General features: G+C 36.0%; 1 pseudogene; it reads right to left on the bottom strand.

The window, feature by feature from the left end:
- Positions 1-524: 524 nt before the first annotated feature.
- LOC101411367 (serine/arginine-rich splicing factor 11 pseudogene) lies at positions 525-2,123 on the bottom strand (annotated as a pseudogene).
- Between the last annotated feature and the right edge of the window lie 7,015 nt (positions 2,124-9,138).

The raw sequence follows: 9,138 nt of genomic DNA, 5'->3' as shown, positions 1-9,138 counted from the left end.
TCATTTCACATCTTTTGGGCCTGTAATTAGAGCCTTATTAGCCATCGAAAAAGGTTAGTGCATATATTACCTTTCGAAGTTAAACAAAAGCCACAAAAATTTAGCCACAAGGCTTAAAGGATTATCTATTTCAAATGCTCATTTCCAGATGTAATTATAAGAATATTAATTTGTCATGTCAACAAACAAGACCATAAGTAGATCCATCATGTTGGAGGATTTTAATGACATTTAGGATATTCCTGTCACAAATAACATGCAATCAGTGCATTCCATACATGGCTCTATTATGGCAATGAATCAAATTCTGGAAATAATATAAGTGAACTTACTTAATAAAGGAGACATACAACATAAACGATCCATGCCTGCTGTCGATGCGTGCAGTTTTTCATTTTTGTTATGCTGCAGCATCAGGATAGTAAAACTGCTGGGTTACTCAATCAGATTTCACCCCGACAAGAACTGATTACTCATGTACCATTTTCTAAAAGCTTCTGATGTAATTAAATCAATATCAGGAATTTTATAACCATTTATAACTCAGAGCTGTATACATCTAGGTTTGAGATGAACAAATACAGCATTAAGAAATTACACAAAAGAATGACAGTGATGCACATATACAGTTGGATTCCTTGTAAAGGCAATATTCAGTCACTCATATCCATGTCTTCTTTGTCTTCTTCATGATGATCATCTCCATTCACTTTGGATTCTCTTAGTGAATCAGCAGTTCCCTTTTCCACAGAACATTCCTTTGTTTTAGGGGAACCTGCTTCTGTTGTTTCTTCTCTTCTTTTTTCTCGTTCTCGCTGTCATACCCCTGTTCCTCTTCATCATAATCCCGTGTAACTTTTACATCTTTATCACTCTCTGATTTTCTTTCCCAATCCTTTTCCTTTTCTTTACTCTTCTTCTTACTTGTTGATCGTTCTCTTTCATCTCTGCTTCTTTCTTTTCTTTATCTTTCTTCTTCTCCTTTTTATGTCTCCTAGGAGATGGGGAGCGAGACAATTTTCTTTTAGGAGACCCAGGCTTTTTTGGAGATCTTGTTCCACTCCTGCTTCTTCTTCATTGTCTTTCTCTGCTTGCACTTCTAGAACATCTGACTGTGCTATAACTTTTTGGTGGTGTTTTGGAACATTTCTTTTCTTTGTTTCCTTTCTTTTTGTCTCTGGTTTTTGATGTGCTTCTTGACCTTCTACTTCTTTCTCTGGAATGAAATCTTCTCTGTCTTGGACTTTTGGATTGTCGCCTACTCCTTGACTTAGAATATGATCTCCTTCTTGATCTGCTTCTTGATCACCTGTGTCTAGAAGATGAGGGAATCCTCCTTCTCCTAGAACGTGATCTTGACCTTGAATGCCTTCGTTTTTCTTTCTTCTTATCTGGTTCTATAGCAGCAGAAATTAGGGACTGTGCTTCTCATACTCTTCATGGCTTCCTCTATTTCTTTCCTAGACATATCTGATTTCAGACTTGGTGAAACAAGACCAGCAGCTACATGATTCAACTTGGGATCAACAGTACTCCTAAGCTTCAGCAACTGATCTGCAGCAAGAGACTGAGAGTTCAAGTTTGCTCCAGGAAGCCCAAGTCCAGCAAGGGCAGGATCAAGAGTTGGAGCTCCCAAAGCAGCCAACGAAACAGCGCCAATCTGGGTAAGTGGGTTGGGTGTAGGAAGGAGTCCACCACCAGGCAGAAGACCTGCCACTGCATTAGCTGGCGCCAAGAGAGACAAAACCTTAGTCTCATCAGGAATAACTCCTTCTACATATGGTACAACTATCAAAGCTCTGTCAATGAATACAGTGTTTGTCAGATGCTGTGCCACAACTGCTGAGTCTGGATCATGGAACTTAACAAAGCAGACACGGGATGAGACTGCCAAAGGTGAATCATCCGGCGGGAAGAGGCGCAATTTGTCGATCTTGCCTAGGAAATCGAAGAGAGTCCGCATCTGCTCAGAGCTAGCAGACACATTAGCACTGGGGACACATTCGTCATCTGGATTACCTCGGTGCCGCTGCCTCCACTGCCTCCACTGCTGCCACCTCCGCCACCCGGCCCGCCGCTGGGGCCAGGCCCACAGTGCCAGAGATGATGGTGGTGTTGCTCATGGAGCTGCTCGTCTTCTCACTCCTTGGTTCCAACCACCTCGCTAGCAGGACCGAGCTCCCCACAATGCTATCATTATTCTTTATTCTAGGGCCAAATTCTTTCTTTCCTGTTCCAAGGTCAGAGTGCCATTCACTTTAAAGGAAGATAAGCAAACATCAAGCAAGGTCAAATGGGTTCTCTTTTCCAACATTAACAATTGCTCAAATTAACAATAAAAGTTTGTTAGAATACACCAATGATGTCACATGGGCATAGAGTTTTGCTTGTGGGAAAGTTTTCAATCACAAAGTCAACATCTTTATTATTTATAGGACTGCTCTGATTTTCTATTTTTTCTGATGTGAGTTTTCACAAGTTTTGTTCCTAGAAATTTGTCCATTCTGTCTCAGTCTTCGAATTTGTTGGCATAAGCTTCTTCACATTATACTGAAATACTAATTTTAATTTCTGAAATATCTTTAGTGTTGTCTCCTTTTTTGTTCTGATAAAGGCTACTGCCTATTAATCAATCTTGCTAGGTATTCATCCATTTTTTTAATCTTTTCAAGAGGTGAAATTGCTAGGTCCCAGGGTACAAATGTGTTCAGCTTTAATTGATATGCCAAGTGTTTTTTTGTTGTTCTTGTTTACCTATTTACATGCCTACCAGGAGAATGTGAAATTTTCCATTGGTCTGCATTCTTGCCAAAACCTAGTATTGACGGTTTTTAATGTTAGCTATTCTGGTGGATGCATGGTGGTATCTTATGATTTGAATTTGCCTTTATCTAACTAATGGTTGTGAGCACCTTTTCATGTTTATTTGCCACTTAGATGTCTTCTTTTGTGAAGTAACTATTTAAGTTTTTTTCTCATTTTTCCATTTGTTATCTCTCTTTCTTTGTAAGAGTTTTTTTTACATATTTTAGTTATGCGTTCTTTCTGGGTTATCTGTATTATAAAAATCAGCTCCCACTTCTTGGCTGGCGTTTTCACTCTCTTAATGCTGTCATTAGATCAAAAGAATCTTGATTTTGTGTAGTTCTGTTTATCAATCCTCTATTGTGTTTAGTGCATTTTGTAAAGTCTTTACTTACCCCAAAAGCATGAAAATATTTCTTCTGTGTTTTATTCTAGAAGTTTACTGGTTTTGCCTTTCATATTTAGATATTCAATCTACTTGAAATTGATTTTGAGTACAATTTCTCTTTTTTGAATATGGATAGTCAATTGATACAGCATGACTAATTGTAAAGACCATCTTTCCTCATTGCACTTAAATGTCACCTTTGTTGTAAATCAAATGACTATTTTTTTCTATGTGTGGTCTGTTTCTGGACTTTCTGTTATGTTGTATTTCTCAATTTGTCTCTCCTTGTATAAATAGCATACTGATTTATTTCTATAACTTTATAATTAATCTTGATGTATGGTAGTACCAGTTCTCCAAATTAGCTTTATATCAATACTACATTGGTCATTTCTGGACTATTACATTTCCACATAAATTTGAGAAAGGGCTTGTCAATTTCCACAAAGAAAAATATCTGCTGAGATTTTAATTGAAATTGCATTTAATCTATAGATCAACTTGTGGAAACTTGACATTTTAATGATATTAGTCTTCCAATCTAGGACCATGGTATAAATTTCCATTTGTTTAGATATTCTTTATTTCAAGGATGTTTTGTAAATTTTATGCCTAGAAGTCTTGCACATTTTTAATCAGATGTACTCCTATGTATTTGATCATTTTGATGCTATTATAAAAATGGTGTGTTTAAAACATTTTTCGTTTTGTAATTCTTTGTTAGAATATATAATACAAAATATTTTTGTATTAATCTTGATCTAACATCCTTGCTAACTTCAATATTAATGATAATAGTTTGTATATTATTTTGAATTTTCTGAGCATGACAGCTTTATTTACAACTTTTTAATCATTCTGCTCTTTTTTATTGCCTTATTGAACTGGCATAGACCTCTGTTACAATGTTAAATAAAATTGGTGATATTAGGAATCTTTGTCTCATTCCTGATTTAAGGAGGATAGCTTTAGATAAATCGAAAGTATGATGCTTGCTCTACCTTTTTTTGTAGACAGTTGTTTATCAAATTAAAGAGCTACTCTTCTATTTCTACTCTTCTTTATTCCTTCTTTGTTTAATCACTTTTGGGGCTTGAATTTTATCAAAAGTTTTTTCTGCATCTATTGACATAATAATATTATTTTCTCCTTTATGTGGTAGATTACATTTTATTGATTTTTATATTAAAGCAACGTTGCATCCCTTGGATAAATCCAACTTTTTGTTTCATGTTCTTTTAAAAAAAAAATTGTTGGGTTGAATTTGCCCATTTTTTTTAGGTTCATGCATCTATGTTCATAAACAAACTGGTCTATAACTTTCTTTTCTTATAATGTTTTGCCAGGCTTTGATATCAAGAGTATGCTGGCATCATAAAAATGAATTAGAAATATTTTCTTCCTTTTCTATTCTTGGGGAAAAGTTTGTTTTTTGTTTTTTAAGATTGGTGTTATATCTTCCTTAAGGTATGGAAATGTTCAGTAGTGAAGTCATCTGGATCTAGAGAATTTTTAGTGGAAAGATTTTCAATTATAGATTTAATTTTTAAAAAGTTATTCAGAGATTTCATTTCTTCTTTCACTAGCTGTAATGAATTGTGTTTTCTTGGGGATTTGTCCATTTCATCTTAATTTACAAATTTATTGCCTAAATGTATTCCCAATATCTCTTATTATCGTTTAAATGTCTGTATGATCTCTAATGACTTCCTTTCTCTGATTCCCAATATTGTGTGGGCCCTCTTTTTCCCCTTTCTCAGTGTTTAAAGAGTTATGAGTCTTTCAGAGAACCAGTTTTCAGCTTTATTGAGTTTTCTTCATATTTGTCCATATGTCTTCTATTTCATTAATTTCTGCTCTTATTTCAATATTCCCTTCTCTCTACATCCTTGGATTTCATTTGATGGATTTTTCCCTAAATTTTTTGACATGGCTAATGAGATCACTCTTTTAGCCTTTCTTCTTTTTAATATAGGCATACAATGTCTATAAATATTTCTCTCAGTATAGCCATTAGTAGTACCCAATATATTGTTATGTGTCATATTTTATTTTCATTCAGTTCAAAATATCATTTAGTTCCCTGGGGATTTCTTTTCTGACCCAAGATTTATTTTGAAATGAGTTGCTTAATTTTAAAATAGTTGGGGATTATTTAGTGATTATTTTTTGTTTGTTTTATTTCTAGCTTAATTCCACTGTGGTAAGATAACAAGATTTCAATCCATTCAGAAATACTATTTCAATCCTTTGAAATTCATTGAGACTTGTTTTCAGGCCTAGCAAATGATCAATTTTGATAAGTGTTCCATGTAACCTGAAAAAAAGAATATTCTATAATTGTTAGATGCAATGTTAATTCGATTGTGTTCATCTCAAAATCCTATAATTTTACTTTTTTAATGTATTCCTGTTTTATTAGTTACTTAGGTATGTTAAAATTTCCCACTGTAATTGTGGATTTGTTTCTTCCACTTTTTACTTCAATCAGCTTTTGTTTCATGTAATTTTAACCTATTTTCTTATGTGCCTACACATTTAAAATTGTTACATATTCTGCTGGCAAGATCCTTTTATTATTACAAAAGGTCCTCCTTTTTCTCAAAAAAATGCTTCTTGCCTTAAAGTCTACCTTGTCTGATATTTGTATAGATACATAAACTATCAGTGAGTGTTTGCATGGTTACATCACATCTTTTTCTCTCCATTTATTTTTAGCCCCCTTTGTTACTTATATCTAAGTTGTATCTCTTATAGACAGTATATATACATACATACATATATATGTATGTGTGTATATTTCCTTCTTAATTCACCTGACAATGGCTCTCTTTTAAGTAGAGTAACTATTTATACTAAATATAGGTTTTGTTTTTACTATCTTTGGTTTTATATTTACGCTCTTACAATCTGTTTTATGTTTGTTCTTCATATTTTATGATCCCTTTTCTCTGCTCTTTGTATTCTTTAGGACTAATCAAGTTTTTTATTCTTTGTTTCATTTTCTCTCCTATCATTGTTAAATACTCTTTTGCTAGTCTTTCAGTGGTTAACATAGAGACTGCAATATTTTTCCCTTGGCTTTATCAGAATCATGCATTAGCACGTTTTTGCCTTTTAAATAACAGTAGGGCTTTAGAACACTTACCTTTATTTACTGCTACTCTGTCTTGTGCATTTTTGTTATCACACATTCTAACTCTAGCTGTAGCTTAAACCCGCATGATAGTAGTAGTGGTGGTGGTAGTCAGTAATCATTTAGATTTATCCAGTATTTTCTCTTTCTTATGCTCTTCACTTCTTCCTAAATGTCTGTGTTTCTATTTGGGATGACTGTCCTGTCTTTGGTATTTCTTTCTGTGCTGATCAGCTAAAGACGAATTTTCATAGTGTGTGTTTGTCAATAAGTATAGCAATATCTTCTTCACTTTTGAAGCATATTCTCACTGGGCATAGAATTCAAAATTAGTTATAATATTCCCTCAGCCATTTAAAGTTATCATCTCATTGCCTTCTTTTTATTATTATTTTTTATTTATTCCCCTCCCCCCCAGTTGTTTGCTCTCTGTGTCCATTCACTGCGTGTTCTTCTGTGCCTGCTTGTATTCTTGTCAGCAGCACCCGGAATCTGTGTCTCTTTTTGTTGCATCATCTTGCGGCATCAGCTCTTTGTGTGTGCGGCACCACCCCTGGGCAGGCTGCACTTTTTTCACGTGGGGCTCTCCTTACAGGGCACACTCCTTGCACATGGTGCTCCTCTACATGGGGGACACCCTTGCATGGCACGGCACTCCTTGTGTGCATCAGCACTGCATGTGGGCCAGCTCATCACATGGGTCAGGAGGCCCTGAGTTTGAACCCTGGACCTCCCAGGTGGTAGGCGGATGCGCTATCCATTGAGCCAAATCTGCTTCCCTCATTGCCTTCTGATTTTCATCAGTTATGTTGAGAAGTCAGATTTTTTGTTGATCCTTTGATAGTAACATTTTAACTCCAACTCCTTATAAGACCTCCTTATCTTTGGTTTTGCAGTTTTACTATGATGTACCGTGTGTGTTCATGTACATACATGTGTGTTTTCTTGCTTAGAGCTTGCGGCACTTCTTGAATTTGTGATTTGATTTATTTAATCAGTTTTGGAAAAATTTTGGTCATCATCTCTTTAAATATTGCTTCCACCTCATTTTTTTCCTCCTGTGACAGTTTGAATTTGGTGAATCTCAAAAAGAGAAAGAGTATGGTTTTGAATGAATCCATTCCTGTGGGTGTGAGTTCCTTTTGATTGGACTAGGTCAGTGGGGTGTGACTCAGGTTGAGTCTCCACCCTCTTGCTGGGTCTGATATAAAAGGAGACAGAGAGAGAGACACACACACACATACAGGAAAGGGGAGCTGCCATATTGTATGGCTCTTGCCGTGTGAGAGACAGGACTGCAGCCAAATAGAAGTCCCAAGAGGCTCAAGGAGCTGAGGCCAAGGGGAGATGAGCCGTATGCCTGAGAACTCACAGCTGAACTTGAGAAGAAAACGAAGCAGTTGAGCCTGAGAGAGGAGGCCTGGAAAGAGACTTGCCCTCTGCCTGGTTGCCCGCAGCTGAGCTCCAGAAGGAAGGAGAGCCTGGAGCAGAAGGCAGAGACCTTGGCAGAGGTCAGTGGTCATTTTACTTTGCCACATGGCAGCTGCCTTAGGTGAGAAAGCACCTCTGATGATGCCTTGTTCTGGACATTTCACAGCCTTGGAACGGTAAGCTTTTACCCAAATAAATTTCCCATTATAAAAGCCAACCCATTTCTGATACTTTGCATCAGCAGCCCTCTAACAAACTAAAACACCTTCCCATTCTGCAGGGACCTTTTCACCAAGCCACATAGGTCTCTATTTTGCACTCTTTTAAAAATCATATCTGTATGTTTTCTGCTGAATTAGCTTGATTCCCTAGTCTTCTCTTCACTTATTTATAATTAATTATAAAATAAATCTATGTAGAGCTTAATCTACATTATAATATTTTTCAATTTTTAAATTTCCATATGATTTTTTTTTAAGATTTACTATTACAGTAAAATTCTCCATCTTGATTTTTATTTTTATTTTTTACCATACTAACTCCAGTTATTTTTAAGTACATGTCTGATAACTCCAGTATCTAAGTCATCTATGGATCCTATTTTTCGGTAGGCCAGGTTCTTTTTAAAAATTTCAAACGATGTATATTGTGATTGTAAAACTTTATGATTTTGCATGATCTTATCTTTCTCCATAGAGGATGTATCCTATTTAGGCACCTTGAATGGGGTCAGATCAGTTCAAACCAATCAGAATTTGAGTTGACTCAAAGCTGAGTTATCATTTTCATAAGGCTTGGTTTGCCACCAGGTTTTGTGTAACCTCCAAGAATCCCAAATGAAAGCCAGAGTGTTTACTAAAACGCCCCCTTTTGATTCATTCAAAATCCAACTTTTGTCTCCCAAGCACCATAAGCCTGTCACTCTACTTCAGTTGTTCCTGCTTAGTTTCAATACTTTTTTGCCCTGTACAGCTTAAGACTCATTTACTGCCCTACAGAGAAAAAGTGCTGGCAAATGTTGACCTTTCCCCAGCGAAGTCCCCTTTTCTCTGGGATCTTGGTCCTCGGAGTCCTGGCTGCCTCAGTAGGAGGACTGGTCTGCTCTAGAAACCAAAATCTCCACCTTGGTTTGAAAGGAGAGCTCAGAACTTTTAGGGTGACTTTCCATTTATTAATGCTTTTCCGGTTTCATTCTTACCAAGTTCAGCAAGCTCAATATCTAATTTATTCCACACGGCAATTTCTAGAACGTGGTTGGTTTAGTGTTTCTTTCAGAGATTTATACCTTAGCCACTATGAATCTCACTGGATGATCTATTGTCAGGCAAACTGTAAGCTTGGATTGAAAATCATTTTACTAAATTATTTTCTTGCTATT

Source organism: Dasypus novemcinctus, chromosome 5 (genome assembly GCF_030445035.2).
Source record: "Dasypus novemcinctus isolate mDasNov1 chromosome 5, mDasNov1.1.hap2, whole genome shotgun sequence".
Lineage (NCBI taxonomy): Eukaryota > Metazoa > Chordata > Mammalia > Cingulata > Dasypodidae > Dasypus > Dasypus novemcinctus.
The sequence above is the reverse complement of the archived record's forward strand: the minus strand, read 5'-3'. Positions and strand labels throughout refer to the sequence as shown.